Source organism: Salmo trutta, unplaced genomic scaffold (genome assembly GCF_901001165.1).
Source record: "Salmo trutta unplaced genomic scaffold, fSalTru1.1, whole genome shotgun sequence".
NCBI lineage: Eukaryota > Metazoa > Chordata > Actinopteri > Salmoniformes > Salmonidae > Salmo > Salmo trutta.
This window is the reverse complement of record NW_021822911.1, coordinates 14,331,889-14,354,801: the sequence shown is the minus strand read 5'-3', so window position 1 is coordinate 14,354,801 and position 22,913 is coordinate 14,331,889. Positions and strand designations below refer to the sequence as shown.

At 43.8% G+C, this 22,913-nt stretch overlaps 1 protein-coding gene and 1 long non-coding RNA gene across 2 annotated transcripts in view; both read left to right on the top strand.

Moving 5' to 3' along the window:
- Positions 1–22,913, top strand: part of LOC115186498 (zinc finger protein 431-like) — a gene marked incomplete at its 5' end in the record, with an annotated part of 134,846 nt that overhangs the window by 40,118 nt on the left and 71,815 nt on the right. The window lies entirely within an intron of this gene.
- On the top strand, positions 5,221–5,986 carry LOC115186647 (uncharacterized). Its single transcript, XR_003875817.1, has 2 exons — positions 5,221–5,250; positions 5,745–5,986. It is a non-coding gene; the product is annotated as an uncharacterized LOC115186647 (long non-coding RNA).

Genomic DNA, 22,913 nt, shown 5'->3' with positions numbered 1-22,913 from the left:
GTAGTTCCTATGGTGGCCTGCATAGCATGTAAGTTACTAAAAAGGTAAGAAAGCGCACCAAACCATCACGATCAGCATATGTAGCACCTACACCCGAGCAGTATCCAACCCACCCCTCCCCCCTGCAAGCACCTTTACTCTCCACCCTATTCCCCTACTTTCCCCAACATTTACCCCTCCCATCAACCCACATTTAACAGGCATACACAAAAAGGAGAGAAAAAAACATGAAAATAAAAATAATAAACACATTGTCTGGCCGATGCCAAAAAAGCACGGCGCGACCTCGAACAAGAGGTAAAACAAAAATAAAATCCCAACTATACGTTCACCTCTCACTATCCTAGAACTTCTACTAACATCTGAACTGAGGAGGCTCCCGCGATTAAAGTGTTCCGATAGCATCTATTAAACCTAAACAGAATAAGTTGCAACTTAAACATATTGTGCACTTAAGCTTCATGTTGGGTCAATCCCTGAGATAAGCAAGATATAGCATCACAAGATTACATTGCTAAGCAATACCGGTCTAAACATAAACCATCAGCAACCGACATAGACAGCAGTACAATTACATATTGTGGGTTAGGAACAAGGATTTCGATAAATTGAACGTACCCCCAATCAAAAAAATAATAATTAATAATAATAAAAATTAAAAAAAATACATTTTTTTTCCCCTTTTAAATAAAATTTAAAAAATTATCTTTTTAATAACTAAAAAAACAATAGTGATATATATATATATATACATATATATACATATATATATATATATATATATACGTATATATATGTATATATATATATATATATACATACACACATACATACCTATATACACACATATACACACACACACATACACACACATACACACAAACACATATACACACATATACATACACACACACACATACACAAACATACATCCATACACATGTACATACATACATACATACATACATACATACATACATACATACATACATACATACATACATACATACATACATACATACACACACGTGCACATATATACACACACACACACGTGCATACCTACCTACACACACCCATGCGCAAGTATATACACGCATACCCACATACGTACACACGTGCATACACACACACACACACATACACTTACGCACATACACATCAACGTACACATACACACACATCCAAAAATATATACTTATAGAAATAAATATTTTAAAAAATATATATACAGATACACATCTACATACACACCCCAGAATAGTAATCTACACTAATTTAAAATATACACATACCTAATACTAAAATGCTAAGAGAAAATAATAATAAAGTACACATAGTAATTATATGTACGCACACCTACACAGACACAAGCACCACGGAGGGCTGGTGGGAATCTAATCATGAGAGCGGGCCAGGCTATGACAAAGGCAGAACAGCACAAAACATCAACTTGCTATCCAGGTGTCTGCGTCTGCCCCTTCCCAGCCATCACCCCCAGACCCCCGCAAGCAATAAATAACTGGTATGGTAATAGGAATAATGTAAGAATTTAAAAATAAATAACGAAACAAAACAAAAATGGGGGAACATGAGTATATCCATCCGAAAGTGTCAATGATCAGACCTGGAAGGCCTCCCAAACAGGCACCACCCCGAACCCAGTCGGAATTAAAGTGAAACTGACGTTAAATGAGAGCTCTAACCGCCCTCCATTGGTCAGCTCAGCGTGTTACATGTTCGGCAGGCCCTGTCGAGACCGTTTAGTACGGTTTCACCCGTTATGGTATAGTATGGGTTCGAGTCCATGAGCAGACCCTAACACACAATGACAAGGCACTCTAACCTGTACGGGGGATTGGCGTATATTCCCGGATAAACTTCTCTGCGTCCAAGACCGAGGAGAGCCAAATCTTCTCTCCGGAAGGCGGGGTTATTCTTAGTCTTGCAGGGAAGAGCAAGGCTGGGCGAAGATGGAGTTTGTAGAGTTTGGTCATGACATCTCTGTAGCTGGCGCGGTGCTTTGCCACATCGGGCGCATAATCCTCGTAGACACGGAAGGGGTGCCCTTTATGTAACAGGTTGCCCCTCAAACGAGCCTCGCGCAGGATAAGATCCTTGGTCTTGAAACTGTGACAACAGATGATTACTGGGCGAGGACGTTGGCCCGGTCGAGGCACTGGGACAAGGGCGCGATGTGCACGGTCCAGTTGAGGATCTGAAGCCAAAACATCCGATCCCATTGCATCCTTCAATAGCTTGGCGAAGAAGTCGGTGGGGTGAGAGCCAGCCTCTACCCCCTCTGCCAGACCAACAACGCGAAGGTTGTGACGTCTGGATCGGCCCTCCAGGTCGACTACTTTCACAGAAAGCCTCTGCACACTATCCTGCAATGACGTGCATAGCTTCTCCAACTCGTCGATCCTACCAGCGTTGAATTCAGAAGCTTTCTCAAGGTCCACAATACTCTGGCCCTGCGAGGCGACCGTTCGAATGGTGCTCTCAATTTTAGTGTCCAGTTCAGCAATAGTAGCCTTAAGATCCTCAGCTATAGCAACACGTAGTTCTCCCAAAGCCCGGGTAAGTTCTGTAAGTGTCATGTTGTTACCTGTGCCTTCCGTCATGTCTGTCTCGTTGTTTGGCGGGGAGTAGGCCTCCGAAGTGGATTTATTGTCCTTTGGTCACTTATTACTCGGCATTTTCACATAGAAAGTTACAATATTGTATTAGAAAGAAACGTTTGTTGTAAAAAGTGCTATAAAGTAGGTTAGGTTAGATTATTTCGCAAAAAAGTTGCAGGAGCCTCTCACACACAGCCGTTCACTCCAACAAGCTAGCTCCGCCCCTCTATCAGCCCCTTCATAACACCCTAAATAGTGGTAACACTGTATCAGCCCCTTCATAACACCCTAAATAGTGGTAACACTGTATCAGCCCCTTCAAAACACCCTAAATAGTGGTAACACTGTATCAGCCCCTTCAAAACACCCTAAATAGTGGTAACACTGTATCAGCCCCTTCATAACACCCTAAATAGTGGTAACACTGTATCAGCCCCTTCATAACACCCTAAATAGTGGTAACACTGTATCAGCCCCTTCATAACACCCTAAATAGTGGTAACACTGTATCAGCCCCTTCAAAACACCCTAAATAGTGGTAACACTGTATCAGCCCCTTCATAACACCCTAAATAGTGGTAACACTGTATCAGCCCCTTCATAACACCCTAAATAGTGGTAACACTGTATCAGCCCCTTCAAAACGGCCACATTCTTCATGACACCCTCACGCAGGTCCACTGATTATGGAATTTGCCTACATATTCAATCTAAGTATTTGCTTTTGCTGATTGTTTTCTCATTACTCATAAATCACGATGCCTACAAAAGTGACTCATAACCTGTACCAATCAGAATTGTGCCAGGTGCCTATCTTAGTAGGTTATAGTTTGGGAACTTTATCATGTAAAATTATATATTTTTTTATTCAATTGACATCAATTAATTTTGGTATAACAACTATTAAATAATATTTTCACGTCCTGACCAGCAGAGCGGAGTAGTGGTGTAGTATTTTGGTCAGGACGTGGCAGAAGAAGTCTGTATGTGTTGTCTAGTATGTCTGTTTCTGTGTTAGTCTTGTGACTCCTGATCAGGAACAGCTGGGGATCGTTGTTCCTGATTGGGAGTCATATATTTAGGAGTATATTTGTCACTTGGGTTTGTGGGTGGTTGTGCTAACACTGCTAGTCTTTTGTTTGTACGTAGCATGTTAGCCTGTAGTTAGTAGTTATTGTTTTTCCTGTGGATGCTTTGCTCGTATATATTAAAAAGATGAGTATCCACATTCCGTCTGCAGTTTGGTCCATTCAACACAGCAACAACCGTTACAAATATGCTGCTGTGAATAGGCATACTAGGTTATTGTCCTTCATCAGCCAGTTAGCTTCAACAGGACACATGTCCTACCATCAGCCAGTTAGCTTCAACAGGACACATGTCCTACCATCAGCCAGTTAGCTTCAACAGGACACATGTCCTACCATCAGCCAGTTAGCTTCAACAGGACACATGTCCTACCATCAGCCAGTTAGCTTCAACAGGACACATGTCCTACCATCAGCCAGTTAGCTTCAACAGGACACATGTCCTACCAACAGCCAGTAAGCTTCAACAGGACACATGTCCTACCATCAGCCAGTTAGCTTCAACAGGACACATGTCCTACCATCAGCCAGTTAGCTTCAACAGGACACATGTCCTACCATCAGCCAGTTAGCTTCAACAGGACACATGTCCTACCATTTGAAATGATGGTGTGAGGAACACTTCCCTGCTGAAATATATGGGTTGGTCAACAGTACATTCCACTCTATATCAGATTTTCATTGATACACCGTTAACTGATTTAAAGTTAAACATAAAAACGAGTGATAGGTTACTGTTAGATATTGATAGGCTACTGTTAGATAGTGATAGGCTACTGTTAGATAGTGATAGGCTACTGTTAGATAGTGATAGGCTACTGTTAGATAGTGATAGGCTCCTGTTAGATAGCGATAGGCTACTGTTAGATAGTGATAGGCTCCTGTTAGATAGTGATAGGCTCCTGTTAGATAGTGATAGGCTACTGTTAGATAGTGATAGGCTCCTGTTAGATAGCGATAGGCTACTGTTAGATAATGATAGATAGTGATAGGCTACTGTTAGATAGTGATAGGCTACTGTTAGATAGTGATAGATAGTGATAGGCTACTGTTAGATAGTGATAGGCTACTGTTAGATAGTGATAGGCTACTGTTAGATAGTGATAGGCTACTGTTAGATAGTGATAGGCTACTGTTAGATAGTGATAGGCTACTGTTAGATAGTGATAGGCTCCTGTTAGATAGTGATAGGCTACTGTTAGATAGTGATAGGCTACTGTTAGATAGTGATAGGCTCCTGTTAGATAGGCTACTGTTAGATAATGATAGGCTCCTGTTAGATAGTGATAGGCTACTGTTAGATAGTGATAGGCCACTGTTAGATAGTGATAGATAGTGATAGGCTACTGTTAGATAATGATAGGCTCCTGTTAGATAGTGATAGGCTCCTGTTAGATAGCGATAGGCTACTGTTAGATAGTGATAGGCTACTGTTAGATAGTGATAGGCTACTGTTAGATAGTGATAGGCTACTGTTAGATAGTGATAGGCTACTGTTAGATAGTGATAGATAGTGATAGGCTACTGTTAGATAGTGATAGGTTACTGTTAGATAGTGATAGGCTCCTGTTAGATAATGATAGGCTACTGTTAGATAGTGATAGGCTACTGTTAGATAGTGATAGGCTACTGTTAGATAGTGATAGGCTACTGTTAGATAGCGATAGGCTACTGTTAGATAGTGATAGGCTCCTGTTAGATAGTGATAGGCTACTGTTAGATAGTGATAGGCTACTGTTAGATAGTGATAGGCTACTGTTAGATAGTGATAGGCTCCTGTTAGATAGCGATAGGCTACTGTTAGATAGTGATAGGCTACTGTTAGATAGTGATAGGCTACTGTTAGATAGTGATAGGCTCCTGTTAGATAGTGATAGGCTACTGTTTGATAGTGATAGGCTCCTGTTAGATAGTGATAGGCTCCTGTTAGATAATGATAGGCTACTGTTAGATAGTGATAGGCTACTGTTAGATAGTGATAGGCTACTGTTAGATAGTGATAGGCTACTGTTAGATAGTGATAGGCTCCTGATAGGCTACTGTTAGATTTGGCAAGTGACATTTTAGAAAGATGATGTTGAACTTACAATGTTGCAAGGAGCAGCAACGGCCTGCAGCACCAACACATATTTATTACATCACAATCATTCATCCATACCAGGGAAGAGATGGAAAGACACTCAGAGCTGTTAGTGCTGAATGCATTTATTTATTAACACCTTTATCTATCTGTTTTAGCAGTCCCATTGAGAACAAGGACTCCATTACAACTCACAATTACACAACAATCTGAATCACATTCTGAATAATACATGGAGATGTTAAGGGCTCAGTGAAGGGTGAAGAGGAACTTTGGGGATGGAAAGACACTCAGAGCTGTTAGTGCTGAATGCATTTATTTATTAACACCTTTATCTATCTGTTTTAGCAGTCCCATTGAGAACAAGGACTCCATTACAACTCACAATTACACAACAATCTGAATCACATTCTGAATAATACATGGAGATGTTAAGGGCTCAGTGAAGGGTGAAGAGGAACTTTGGGGATGGAAAGACACTCAGAGCTGTTAGTGCTGAATGCATTTATTTATTAACACCTTTATCTATCTGTTTTAGCAGTCCCATTGAGAACAAGGACTCCATTACAACTCACAATTACACAACAATCTGAATCACATACTGAATAATACATGGAGATGTTAAGGGCTCAGTGAAGGGTGAAGAGGAACTTTGGGGATGGAAAGACACTCAGAGCTGTTAGTGCTGAATGCATTTATTTATTAACACCTTTATCTATCTGTTTTAGCAGTCCCATTGAGAACAAGGACTCCATTACAACTCACAATTACACAACAATCTGAATCACATTCTGAATAATACATGGAGATGTTAAGGGCTCAGTGAAGGGTGAAGAGGAACTTTGGGGATGGAAAGACACTCAGAGCTGTTAGTGCTGAATGCATTTATTTATTAACACCTTTATCTATCTGTTTTAGCAGTCCCATTGAGAACAAGGACTCCATTACAACTCACAATTACACAACAATCTGAATCACATTCTGAATAATACATGGAGATGTTAAGGGCTCAGTGAAGGGTGAAGAGGAACTTTGGGGATGGAAAGACACTCAGAGCTTTTAGTGCTGTATGCATTTATTTATTAACACCTTTATCTATCTGTTTTAGCAGTCCCATTGAGAACAAGGACTCCATTACAACTCACAATTACACAACAATCTGAATCACATTCTGAATAATACATGGAGATGTTAAGGGCTCAGTGAAGGGTGAAGAGGAACTTTGGGGATGGAAAGACACTCAGAGCTGTTAGTGCTGAATGCATTTATTTATTAACACCTTTATCTATCTGTTTTAGCAGTCCCATTGAGAACAAGGACTCCATTACAACTCACAATTACACAACAATCTGAATCACATTCTGAATAATACACGGAGATGTTAAGGGCTCAGTGAAGGGTGAAGAGGAACTTTGGGGATGGAAAGACACTCAGAGCTGTTAGTGCTGAATGCATTTATTTATTAACACCTTTATCTATCTGTTTTAGCAGTCCCATTGAGAACAAGGACTCCATTACAACTCACAATTACACAACAATCTGAATCACATACTGAATAATACATGGAGATGTTAAGGGCTCAGTGAAGGGTGAAGAGGAACTTTGGGGATGGAAAGACACTCAGAGCTGTTAGTGCTGAATGCATTTATTTATTAACACCTTTATCTATCTGTTTTAGCAGTCCCATTGAGAACAAGGACTCCATTACAACTCACAATTACACAACAATCTGAATCACATTCTGAATAATACATGGAGATGTTAAGGGCTCAGTGAAGGGTGAAGAGGAACTTTGGGGATGGAAAGACACTCAGAGCTGTTAGTGCTGAATGCATTTATTTATTAACACCTTTATCTATCTGTTTTAGCAGTCCCATTGAGAACAAGGACTCCATTACAACTCACAATTACACAACAATCTGAATCACATTCTGAATAATACACGGAGATGTTAAGGGCTCAGTGAAGGGTGAAGAGGAACTTTGGGGATGGAAAGTTACTGAGTGAGACAAGGGGAAGTGCAGAAAGATCATATTCTGTTCAAACATGTTACTGGTGAAAATTCATATTTCTAAGGAAGGAGGCAAAGGGTCACGTCTGGTTTCAGTTCCTGATAAGGCAGGCCAGTTGCTATGGTACCAGGACAATGAGGGATGTGGAACTCCACTCCAGATGAGGTCAGCAGTTGAAGAGAGAAGACACTGCTGGGAGGGGGGCCATAGGGGCCCACCCTGAAAACCTTCTGACTACAGTCCTATCCCATACAGACACTGCTGGGAGGGGGGCCACAGGGGCCCACCCTGAAAACCTTCTGACTACAGTCCTATCCCATACAGACACTGCTGGGAGGGGGGCCACAGGGGCCCACCCTGAAAACCTGACTACAGTCCTATCCCATACAGACACTGCTGGGAGGGGGGCCATATGGGCCCACCCTGAAAACCATCTGACTACAGTCCTATCCCATACAGACACTGCTGGGAGGGGGGCCATATGGGCCCACCCTGAAAACCATCTGACTACAGTCCTATCCCATACAGACACTGCTGGGAGGGGGCCATATGGGCCCACCCTGAAAACCATCTGACTATAGTCCTATCCCATACAGACACTGCTGGGAGGGGGGCCATAGGGGCCCACCCTGAAAACCTTCTGACTACAGTCCTATCCCATACAGACACTGCTGGGAGGGGGGCCACAGGGGCCCACCCTGAAAACCTTCTGACTACAGTCCTATCCCATACAGACACTGCTGGGAGGGGGGCCATATGGGCCCACCCTGAAAACCTTCTGACTACAGTCCTATCCCATACAGACACTGCTGGGAGGGGGGCCATATGGGCCCACCCTGAAAACCTTCTGACTACAGTCCTATCCCATACAGACACTGCTGGGAGGGGGGCCATATGGGCCCACCCTGAAAACCTTCTGACTACAGTCCTATCCCATACAGACACTGCTGGGAGGGGGGCCATATGGGCCCACCCTGAAAACCTTCTGACTACAGTCCTATCCCATACAGACACTGCTGGGAGGGGGGCCACAGGGGCCCACCCTGAAAACCTGACTACAGACCTATCCCATACAGACACTGCTGGGAGGGGGGCCATATGGGCCCACCCTGAAAACCTTCTGACTACAGTCCTATCCCATACAGACACTGCTGGGAGGGGGGCCACAGGGGCCCACCCTGAAAACCATCAGACTCGGACCTCAGCAACCCACTCCTGAACCTAACATACCTTCAGGCCACTGCCGAACCTCAGAAATGTGGGACTCTTCACACACAGGGCACACACACAGGACACACACACACAGGACACACACAGTGGACACACACCCACTGGACACACACACACACACACCGACACACACACACACACACACATTCACACTGGACACACAAACAGGGCACACACACACACACACACACACAGACAGACCACACACACACACAGGGCACACATGCACACTGGACAGAGACACACACACACTCACTGGACAGAAAAACACACACACACACACTGACACACACATTCTTGACACACACACACACACCGGACAAACAGGGCACACACGCACACACTGGAAACACACACACACGCACTGACACACACATTCTTGACACACACAGACACACCGGACAAACAGGGCACACACACACACACACACACACACACACACACACACACACACACACACACACACACACACACACACCGGACAAACAGGGCACACACGCACACACTGGAAACACACACACACGCACTGACACACACATTCTTGACACACACAGACACACCGGACAAACAGGGCACACACACACACACACACACACACACACACACACACACACACACACACACACACACACACTGGTCCCACACACTGGACACACACACAGGACACACACACACACAATGGACACACACACTGGACACACACACACACACACACACACACACACTGGACAGACACACACACACACACACACTGGACAGAAAGACACACACAAACTCGACACACACACTGGACAAACACACACACACACACACACACACACACACACACGGACAGGCACACACACTGGACACACACACTGGACACACAAACTGGACACACACACAGGACACACACACGCACACTCTCGCACACACACACACACACTCTCACACACACACACACACACACACACAAAAACATACACACACACACACGCACACACAGGACACACACACACATACACACACAAAGTGGACACACAGGACACACACACACACTCTCTCTCACACCACACACACACACACACACACTGGAAACACACACACACTGGACCCACACACACACACACACACACACACACACACACACACACACTAGACACACACACACACACTGGACCAACACACACATGACACACAAACACCAGTTTGGACCAGCTTATTCCTGTAAATACACTGAATTAAAATATAAAGGCATCATGTAAAGTGTTGGTCCCATGTTTCATGAGCTGAAATAAAATATCCCAGAAATGTTCCATACACACAAAAGCTTATTTCTGTCAAATGTTGTGCACAAATTTCTTTCCATCCCTGTTAGTGAGCATTTCTCCTTATCCAGGATAATCCACCACCTGACAGGTGTGGCATATCAACAATCTGATTAAACAGCATGATCATTACACAGGTGCACCTTGTGCTGAGGGCAATAAAAGGCCACTCTAAAATGTGCAGTTTTTTCACATAACACAATACCAGAGATGTCTCTGTTTTGAGGGAGTGTGCAGTTGGCATGTTGACTGCAGGAATGTGCAACAGAGATGTTGCTAGAAAATTGAAAGCTAATTTCTCTAAATCACCTTGAACGTTGGTTTATAGAATTTGGCAGTACGTCCAACCGGCCTAAAAAAAGCAGACCACATGTACGGCATCATGTGGGCGAGCGGTTTGCTGATGTCAACGTTGTGAACAGAGTGTCCTATGGTGGTGGTGAGGTTATGGAATGGGCATAAGCTTCGGACAACAAACACAAGTGCATTTAATCGATGGCAATTTGAATGCACAGAGATACCGTGATGAGATCCCATTGTCGTGCCATTCATCCACACCAATCACCTCATGTTACAGCATGATAATGCACGGGCCCGATGTTGCTGAACACAATTCCTGGAAGCTGAAAAAAAACTGTTCTTCTATGGCCTGAGTACTCACCAGACATGTCACCCATTAAGCATGTTTGGGATGCTCTGGATAGACGTGTACGACAGCGTGTTCCAATTCCCACCAATATCCAGCAACTTCACACAGCCATTGAAGAGGAGTGGGACAACATTCCACAGGCCACAATCAACAGCCTGATCCTCTCTGTGCGAAGGAGATTTGTCTTGCCATGATCAGAATGTGTCTCTGTCTATTTCCAGCCCTGCCATTTCTACCTGTCCTGATCTAGTGTTTGACCCCTGACCTCCTCACACCGTCTCACTGTCCATGTCTGCTTTTATCTCCCACCTCTACTTCACTGTGTTATAATGGACCTTATGCTGTTATGTCACCTCTGTAACCAGCTATCAAACATACTGACCTTTCTGACCCATATCCCACCTCTACTTCACTGTGTTATAATGGTCCTTATGCTTGTTATGTCACCTCTGTAACCAGGTATTAAACATACTGACCTTTCTGACCCATATCCCACCTCTACTTCACTGTGTTATAATGGACCTTCTGCTTGTTATGTCACCTCTGTAACCAGCTATCAAACATACTGACCTTTCTGACCCATATCCCACCTCTACTTCACTGTGTTATAATGGACCTTATGGTTGTTATGTCACCTCTGTAACCAGCTATCAAACATACTGACCTTTCTGACCCTATCCCACCTCTACTTCACTGTGTTATAATGGACCTTATGGTTGTTATGTCACCTCTGTAACCAGGTACCAAACATACTGACCTTTCTGACCCATATCCCACCTCTACTTCACTGTGTTATAATGGACCTTATGGTTGTTATGTCACCTCTGTAACCAGGTATCAAACATACTGACCTTTCTGACCCATATCCCACCTCTACTTCACTGTGTTATAATGGACCTTATGGTTGTTATGTCACCTCTGTAACCAGGTATCAAACATACTGACCTTTCTGACCCATATCCCACCTCTACTTCACTGTGTTATAATGGACCTTATGCTTGTTATGTCACCTCTGTAACCAGCTATCAAACATACTGACCTTTCTGACCCTATCCTACCTCTACTTCACTGTGTTATAATGGACCTTATGCTTGTTATGTCACCTCTGTAACCAGGTATCAAACATACTGACCTTTCTGACCCATATCCCACCTCTACTTCACTGTGTTATAATGGACCTTATGGTTGTTATGTCACCTCTGTAACCAGGTACCAAACATACTGACCTTTCTGACCCATATCCCACCTCTACTTCACTGTGTTATAATGGACCTTATGGTTGTTATGTCACCTCTGTAACCAGGTACCAAACATACTGACCTTTCTGACCCATATCCCACCTCTACTTCACTGTGTTATAATGGACCTTATGGTTGTTATGTCACCTCTGTAACCAGCTATCAAACATACTGACCTTTCTGACCCTATCCCACCTCTACTTCACTGTGTTATAATGGACCTTATGGTTGTTATGTCACCTCTGTAACCAGCTATCAAACATACTGACCTTTCTGACCCATATCCCACCTCTACATCACTGTGTTATAATGGACCTTATGCTTGTTATGTCACCTCTGTAACCAGGTACCAAACATACTGACCATTCTGACCCATATCCCACCTCTACTTCACTGTGTTATAATGGACCTTATGCTTGTTATGTCACCTCTGTAACCAGCTATCAAACATACTGACCTTTCTGACCCATATCCCACCTCTACTTCACTGTGTTATAATGGACCTTATGCTTGTTATGTCACCTCTGTAACCAGTTATCAAACATACTGACCTTTCTGACCCATATCCCACCTCTACTTCACTGTGTTATAATGGACCTTATGGTTGTTATGTCACCTCTGTAACCAGCTATCAAACATACTGACCTTTCTGACCCTATCCCACCTCTACTTCACTGTGTTATAATGGACCTTATGGTTGTTATGTCACCTCTGTAACCAGGTATCAAACATACTGACCTTTCTGACCCATATCCCACCTCTACTTCACTGTGTTATAATGGACCTTATGGTTGTTATGTCACCTCTGTAACCAGGTAACAAACATACTGACCTTTCTGACCCATATCCTACCTCTACTTCACTGTGTTATAATGGACCTTATGCTTGTTATGTCACCTCTGTAACCAGCTATCAAACATACTGACCTTTCTGACCCATATCCCACCTCTACTTCACTGTGTTATAATGGACCTTATGCTTGTTATGTCACCTCTGTAACCAGCTATCAAACATACTGACCTTTCTGACCCTATCCCACCTCTACTTCACTGTGTTATAATGGACCTTATGCTTGTTATGTCACCTCTGTAACCAGCTATCAAACATACTGACCTTTCTGACCCATATCCCACCTCTACTTCACTGTGTTATAATGGACCTTATGGTTGTTATGTCACCTCTGTAACCAGGTACCAAACATACTGACCTTTCTGACCCATATCCCACCTCTACTTCACTGTGTTATAATGGACCTTATGGTTGTTATGTCACCTCTGTAACCAGGTATCAACCATACTGACCTTTCTGACCCATATCCCACCTCTACTTCACTGTGTTATAATGGACCTTATGGTTGTTATGTCACCTCTGTAACCAGCTATCAACCATACTGACCTTTCTGACCCATATCCCACCTCTACTTCACTGTGTTATAATGGACCTTATGCTTGTTATGTCACCTCTGTAACCAGGTACCAAACATACTGACCTTTCTGACCCATATCCCACCTCTACTTCACTGTGTTATAATGGACCTTATGGTTGTTATGTCACCTCTGTAACCAGCTATCAAACATACTGACCTTTCTGACCCTATCCCACCTCTACTTCACTGTGTTATAATGGACCTTATGGTTGTTATGTCACCTCTGTAACCAGCTATCAAACATACTGACCTTTCTGACCCATATCCCACCTCTACTTCACTGTGTTATAATGGACCTTATGGTTGTTATGTCACCTCTGTAACCAGCTATCAAACATACTGACCTTTCTGACCCTATCCCACCTCTACTTCACTGTGTTATAATGGACCTTATGGTTGTTATGTCACCTCTGTAAGCAGCTACCAAACATACTGACCTTTCTGACCCATATCCCACCTCTACTTCACTGTGTTATAATGGACCTTATGGTTGTTATGTCACCTCTGTAACCAGGTACCAAACATACTGACCTTTCTGACCCTATCCCACCTCTACTTCACTGTGTTATAATGGACCATATGGTTGTTATGTCACCTCTGTAACCCGCTCAGCCCAGTCAAAACTGTTCGCTGCTCTGGCACCCCTATGGTGGAACAAGCTCCCTCACGACGCCAGGACAGCGGAGTCAATCACCACCTTCCGGAGACACCTGAAACCCCACCTCTTTAAGGAATACCTGGGATAGGATAAAGTAATCCTTCTACCCCCCCCCCCCCCCCCCCCCCCCCACTATTGTAAAGTGGTTGTTCCACTGGATATCATAAGGTGAATGCACCAATTTGTAAGTCGCTCTGGATAAGAGCGTCTGCTAAATGACTTAAATGTAAATGTAAATACTGACCTTTCTGACCCATGGCCCTACTTTCTATAACTAAACATTTAAAGTCCTCTGAGTTTTGTTTAGTGTCCATTTACTTATTTATTATGTATTTGCTGTGTATTGGGGTTGTGCCGGAGAGCATCATGGCGGTTTGTATGTGTTGAGAGGATCACGTTCCAGATAAATGGCTGAACTGATTCCTGTCTCCCGTCTCATCATTATTGAATTGTTATACAGACGTGGTTATGAAACCCACCAGACATAACAACAGATTGGTGATGAGTAAGTCTGAACCTACAGGAACTATTCTGTCTGGAAGAAGTTGGTTTTTACAACTGTTTAAAACAGTTATTTTCTATGGTACAGTCCAGGCTAATGTTAGCACAGTGTATTGCTAGCAGAGGTAAGTGCATAGTGGAGCTAGCTAAGAGAGAGAGTTAGCATCGTTATGGATGGCAGAAAAGGATTCGAGACGGATGTTGGAGCGGGAAAACAACTTGATTAAAAAGGGAGGAATATACAGTGATTAAAAGAAAGGACATTTATTTGTAAGTCGCTCTGGATAAGAGCGTCTGCTAAATGACTTAAATGTAAATGTAAATGTATTCAACTGTGAAGACGAACTGAGGAATCGAAAACTTCCACTTTTCAAACATATGACTATTTTACACCATTTGAAAGACAAGACTCTCCTTTATCTAACCACACTGTCTGATTTCAAAAAGGCTTTACAACGAAAGCAAAACATTCGATTATGTCAGGAGAGTACCCAGCCAGAAATAATCAGACACCCATTTTTCAAGCTAGCATATAATGTCACAAAAACCAAAACCACAACTAAATGCAGCACTAACCTTTGATGATCTTCATCAGATGACACTCCTAGGACATTATGTTATACAATACATGCATGTTTTGTTCAATCAAGTTCATATTTATATCAAAAAACAGCTTTTTACATTAGCATGTGATGTTCAGAACTAGCATTCCCACCGAACACTTCCGGTGAATTTACTAAATTACTCACGATAAACGTTCACAAAGAACATAACAATTATTTTAAGAATTATAGATACAGAACTCTTTTATGCAATCGCGGTGTCCGATTTTAAAATAGCTTTTCGGTGAAAGAACATTTTGCAATATTCTGAGTAGATAGCCCGGCCATCACAGGGTAGCTAATTTGACACCCACCAAGTTTGGGGCTCACCAAACTCAGATTTACTATAAGAAAAATTGGATTACCTTTGCTGTTCTTCGTCAGAATGCACTCCCAGGACTTCTACTTCATCACCCAATGTTGTTTTGTTTCCAAATAATCCATAGTTATATCCAAATAGCGGCGTTTTGTTCGTGCGTTCAAGACACTATCCGAAGGGTAACGAAGGGTGACGCCCCGGCGCATACCTAGACAAAACATTTCTAAATATTCCATTACCGTACTTCGAAGCATGTCAAACGCTGTTTAAAATCGATTTTTCTCGTAAAATAGCGATAATATTCCGACCGGGAGACGTTGTTTTCGTTCAAAGACTCAAAGTTGAAAATGGAGTCGTCTCGTGCGCGCACACGCCCGTCTCATTGTTCTCAGATCGACCACTTTTCTAGTTACTGGGCAGGAGTAATAACCAGATTAAATCGGGTAAGTTTTTTATCCGGCTGTGAAAATACTGCCCCCTATCCATAACAGGTTAATTGAGCTTCTTGTCTGTGACTGAGATACGTAATCTGCACATTTACTAAAACGTCAGCTCTCATCTCTCCCAATGTTCTCAATGTCAAACCATGAAGGCCGGGTAGTTTTTTTTCATGATTGCAACCCAGGTCATTTTAGTCGGCTGGCCCTCGCTACATATTCGTCGCCAGACCCACTGGCTCCAGGTCATCTACAAGTCTATGCTAGGTAAAGCTCCGCCTTATCTCAGCTCACTGATCACGATAACAACACCCACCCATAGCACACGCTCCAGCAGGTATCTCCCTGGTCATCCCCAAAGCCAACACCTCTTTGGCCGCCTTTCCTTCCAGTTCTCTGCTGCCAATGACTGGAACGAATTGCAAAAATCGCTGAAGCCGGAGACTTATATTTCCCTCACTAACTTTAAACATCAGCTATCTGAGCAGCTAACCGATCTCTGCAGTTGTACATAGTCCATCTGTAAATAGCCCACCCAATCTACCTACCTCATCCACATAATGTTTTTATTTACTTTCTGCTCTTTTGCACACCAGTATTTCTACTTGAACATCATCATCTGCTCATCTATCACTCCAGTGTTAATCTGCTAAATTGTGATTACTTTGCTACTATGGCCTATTTATTGCCATACCTCCTCACGCCATTTGCACACACTGTATATAGACTTTCTTTTTTCTTTTGTGTTGACTGTACACTTGTTTATTCCATGTAACTCTGTGTTGTTGTTTCTGTCGCACTGCTTTGCTTTATCTTGGCCAGGTCGCAGTTGTAAATGAGAACTTGTTCTCAACTAGCCTACCTGGTTAAATAAAGGTGAAACAATAAAAATAAAAAGATCCTAGATCATAATGAATCAGATTACATGGAGAGGAGGGACCTGATCCTAGATCATAATGAATCAGATTACATGGAGAGGGGGGACCTGATCCTAGATCATAATGAATCAGATTACATGGAGAGGGGGGACCTGATCCTATATCATAATGAATCAGATTACATGGAGAGGGGGGACCTGATCCTAGATCATAATGAATCAGATTACATGGAGAGGGGGGACCTGATCCTAGATCATAATGATTCAGATTACATGGAGAGGGGGACCTGATCCTAGATCATAATGAATCAGATTACATGGAGAGGGGGGACCTGATCCTATATCATAATGAATCAGATTACATGGAGAGGGGGGGACCTGATCCTATATCATAATTAATCAGATTACATGGAGAGGGGGACCTGATCCTATATCATAATGAATCAGATTACATGGAGAGGGGGGACCTGATCCTATATCATAATGAATCAGATTACATGGAGAGCCAGATATATATTATATAGCCTACTATTTTTTAATTTTTAATATGCCAAAAACTATTTTTTTTTTTTAACAGTTTCATTAATTAATTGTAATTAACTTAATCATTATGACACACCCCTCTCTATTGTCATTGGTTGCACTAATTGCACTGTTCGTCTACATAACCTGGTTCAAGTATTGATGACATCACCCTGAAGAAGGCACAGTGATGCTGAAACGTTGGTAAATACCCAATAAATTACTGGGAGTTTATATATGGAGTGTGGGACTCTCTTTATTTTGAGTTTATAACTCTTATGTATGTGACATATTTTTGTGTTTTTCAGGCAGCCTGGGAAAGAACTGAAAAAACTCACTAAAGAGTCAAGACAGAGACACCAGAAAGACCCAAGAAGACTTGGACGCAGCATCAGAGGACAGAGAGGGATGTTCAGAACTCACTCAGTCTGGTAAGTTGGTGAGGGTAGACTTTGAGGCTGCTTACCTGACAGGATCAGAGGACAGAGAGGGATGTCAGAACTCACTCAGTCTGGTAAGTTGGTGAGGGTTGACTTTGAGGCTGCTTACCTGATACGGAGGAAGTCTTTCCTTTTCATCTCCTCTACCCTACCTTCCCTATACCCCCCTCCTCTCCCCTACCTTCCCTATGCCCCCCTTCCTCTCCCCTACCTTCCCAATGCCCCCCTCCTCTCCCCTACCTTCCCTATGCCCCTCTCCTCTCCCCTACTTTCCCTATGCCCCCCTTCCTCTCCCCTACCTTCCCTATGTCCCCCCTCCTCTCCCCTACCTTCCCTATGCCCCCCTCCCCTACTGTGTTTGACCATCATGTTTATTTGTTTGAATCTTGTCTTTGTTTGTGATTAGGTTAGAAGAGAATGACTCCTCAACCCAAGATGCCCTGGAGCAGCTGTGATCAGGTTAGAAGAGAATGACTCCTCAACCCAAGAGGCCCTGGAGCAGCTGTGATTAGGTTAGAAGAGAATGACTCCTCAACCCAAGAGGCCCTGGAGCAGCTGTGATCAGGTTAGAAGAGAATTACTCCTCAACCCAAGAGGCCCTGGAGCAGCTGTGATCAGGTTAGAAGAGAATTACTCCTCAACCCAAGAGGCCCTGGAGCAGCTGTGATTAGGTTAGAAGAGAATGACTCCTCAACCCAAGAGGCCCTGGAGCAGCTGTGATCAGGTTAGAAGAGAATGACTCCTCAACCCAAGAGGCCCTGGAGCAGCTGTGATCAGGTTAGATGAGAATGACTCCTCAACCCAAGAGGCCCTGGAGCAGCTGTGATCAGGTTAGAAGAGAATGACTCCTCAACCCAAGAGGCCCTGGAGCAGCTGTGAGAGAGCATCAGTGTGGAAGCATTTGGGGAAATTTAAAGTAGGTTTCCTGGAAAAGAGGATTGACTGTTACGTAAAGGGTCAGAGCCACTGAGTGGACAAAATATTAAGGATACCTTCCTAATATTGAGTTATGCCTTTTGTTTTCTCTTTATTCAACCTGTCATCTACCCACCTGGGGACTGAGGGTTATGAGAGAACCCCCACATCACTAGCTTCTCTTTATTCAACCTGCCATCTACCCACCTGGGGACTGAGGGTTATGAGAGAACCCCCGCATTACTAGCTTCTCTTTATTCAACCTGCCATCTACCCACCTGGGGACTGAGGGTTATGAGAGAACCCCCACATCGCTAGCTTCTCTTTATTCAACCTGCCATCTACCCACCTGGGGACTGAGGGTTATGAGAGAACCCCCACATCACTAGCTTCTCTTTATTCAACCTGCCATCTACCCACCTGGGGACTGAGGGTTATGAGAGAACCCCCACATCACTAGCTTCTCTTTATTCAACCTGCCATCTACCCACCTGGGGACTGAGGGTTATGAGAGAACCCCCACATCACTAGCTTCTCTTTATTCAACCTGCCATCTACCCACCTGGGGACTGAGGGTTACGAGAGAACCCCCACATCACTAGCTTCTCTTTATTCAACCTGCCATCTACCCACCTGGGGACTGAGGGTTATGAGAGAACCCCCACATCACTAGCTTCTCTTTATTCAACCTGCCATCTACCCACCTGGGGACCGAGGGTTATGAGAGAACCCCCACATCACTAGCTTCTCTTTATTCAACCTGCCATCTACCCACCTGGGGACTGAGGGTTATGAGAGAACCCCCACATCACTAGCTTCTCTTTATTCAACCTGGCATCTACCCACCTGGGGACTGAGGGTTATCAGAGAACCCCCACATCACTAGCTTCTCTTTATTCAACCTGCCATCTACCCACCTGGGGACTGAGGGTTACGAGAGAACCCCCACATTACTAGCTTCTCTTTATTCAACCTGCCATCTACCCACCTGGGGACTGAGGGTTATGAGAGAACCCCCACATCACTAGCTTCTCTTTATTCAACCTACCATCTACCCACCTGGGGACTGAGGGTTATGAGAGAACCCCCACATCACTAGCTTCTCTTTATTCAACCTGCCATCTACCCACCTGGGGACTGAGGGTTACGAGAGAACCCCCACATCACTAGCTTCTCTTTATTCAACCTGCCATCTACCCACCTGGGGACTGAGGGTTATGAGAGAACCCCCACATCACTAGCTTCTCTTTAGTCAACCTGCCATCTACCCACCTGGGGACTGAGGGTTATGAGAGAACCCCCACATCACTAGCTTCTCTTTATTCAACCTGCCATCTACCCACCTGGGGACTGAGGGTTATGAGAGAACCCCCACATCGCTAGCTTCTCTTTATTCAACCTGCCATCTACCCACCTGGGGACTGAGGGTTATGAGAGAACCCCCACATCGCTAGCTTCTCTTTATTCAACCTGCCATCTACCCACCTGGGGACTGAGGGTTATGAGAGAACCCCCACATCGCTAGCTTCTCTTTATTCAACCTGCCATCTACCCACCTGGGGACTGAGGGTTATGAGAGAACCCCCACATCGCTAGCTTCTCTTTATTCAACCTGCCATCTACCCACCTGGGGACTGAGGGTTATGAGAGAACCCCCACATCGCTAGCTTCTCTTTATTCAACCTGCCATCTACCCACCTGGGGACTGAGGGTTATGAGAGAACCCCCACATCACTAGCTTCTCTTTATTCAACCTGCCATCTACCCACCTGGGGACTGAGGGTTATGAGAGAACCCCCACATCACTAGCTTCTCTTTATTCAACCTGCCATCTACCCACCTGGGGACTGAGGGTTATGAGAGAACCCACACAACACTAGCTTCTCTTTATTCAACCTGCCATCTACCCACCTGGGGACTGAGGGTTATGAGAGAACCCCCACATCACTAGCTTCTCTTTATTCAACCTGCCATCTACCCACCTGGGGACTGAGGGTTATGAGAGAACCCCCACATCACTAGCTTCTCTTTATTCAACCTGCCATCTACCCACCTGGGGACTGAGGGTTATGAGAGAACCCCCACATCACTAGCTTCTCTTTATTCAACCTGCCATCTACCCACCTGGGGACTGAGGGTTATGAGAGAACCCCCACATCACTAGCTTGCATGTTCTGCAGCCTTGTAAAGATAAGGAGGGGACGACTGGGAGGCAGGTTGGCATTTATTGTCATGAATCTTGCCCTGGAGGCAGGTTGGCATTTATTGTCATGAATCTTGCCCTGGAGACAGGTTGGCATTTATTGTCATGAATCTTGCCCTGGAGGCAGTTCAGCAAAGTATTCCCTAGCTGGCACAGGCACAAAGTAATACAATCAGATTTTAATCCTAACCTCAACCCTAACCACACTGCTAATCCTTCCTTTAAATTAAGACCATAAAACGACATTTTCCACAGCCAATTCTGACTTTGCAGCTGACATATCTAGAGGAAATCGCACAGTTCTGCCTCCAGGTCAAGATTCATGACAAACGTCAACATGAGACAGGGAGAAGCAATGTAAAAATCAATAACAAAATTGTTTTCACAATTAACATGCTTTTTCTTGTTTCAAGTATGTTTTATTATGAAAAGTACAATATATCCATGTATACTTGTACAACTATGGAGCGTTTGTCCACATATAATTGTACAATTTGTTTTTCCAACATAAAAGACAAGAAATGATCACATTGGTATTTTAACAGTGTTATTGTAAGAGTTTAAATGTTTAAACAGAGGATACATCTAAAACAGGATAAAACAAGTGCAGTATGTTGTGAGAATGTTACTTTAACGTCGACTCATAACGTCACACTATAACTTCATGGGAGTCTTGTGGAAAGACTGCATGTTGTTTTGGGTGGATTGAGTGACGTCTTCATCAACATTTTGCAGAATATTCCTGTAATATTTTCACCTCTTGTCGGTTGCAGACATTCATAAGGAGTTCCAGTAGTTTGTCATTTGCAGGTATTAAAAGTAATACATACATTGTAATTCCTTGTTGGATCTCTCTCACATACAGGACAGTACATACCAGAGGAGGCTGCTGAGGGGAGGACGGCTCATAATAATGTCTGGAACAGAGTGAATGAAATGGAACACATGGAAACCACGTGTTTGATACCATTCCACTTATTCCACTCCAGCCATTACAAGCCTGTCCTCCCTAAATAAGGTCCCACCAACCTCCTGTGGTACAAACACAAACAGTAAAATATATCATAAAAAATGCAAAGTGGTAAAAGATAAGAAAATATTACATGCCTGTCATGTGTGAGTGTTCAGTGTGTGTGTGTGTCCAGTGTGTGTGTGTCCAGTGAGTGTGTGTGTGTGTGTGTCCATTGAGTGTGTGTGTCCAGTGTGTGTGTGTCCAGTGTGTGTGTGTGTCCAGTGTGTGTGTGTTCAGTGTGTGTGTGTGTTCAGTGTGTGTGTGTGTTCAGTGTGTGTGTGTGTCTGTCCAGTGTGTGTGTGTGTGTGTGTGTGTGTCAGTGTGTGTGTGTGTGTGTGTTCAGAGTGTGTCCAGTGTGTGTGTGTTCAGTGTGTGTGTCCAGTGTGTGTGTGTGTGTGTCCAGTGTGTGTGTGTGTGTCCAGTGTGTGTGTGTGTGTCCAGTGTGTGTGTGTCCAGTGTGTGTGTGTGTGTCCAGTGTGTGTGTCAGTGTGTGTGTGTGTGTCAGTGTTTGTGTGTGTGTGTCAGTGTTTATGTGTGTGTGTCAGTGTGTGTGTGAGTGTGTGTGTGTCAGTGTGTGTGTGAGTGTGTGTGTCAGTGTGTGTGTGAGTGTGTGTGTGTCAGTGTTTGTGTGTGTGTGTCAGTGTTTGTGTGTGTGTCAGTGTTTGTGTGTGTGTGTGTCAGTGTTTGTGTGTGTGTGTCAGTGTTTGTGTGTGTGTGTGTGTGTCAGTGTTTGTGTGTGTGTCAGTGTTTGTGTGTGTCAGTGTGTGTGTGTGTGT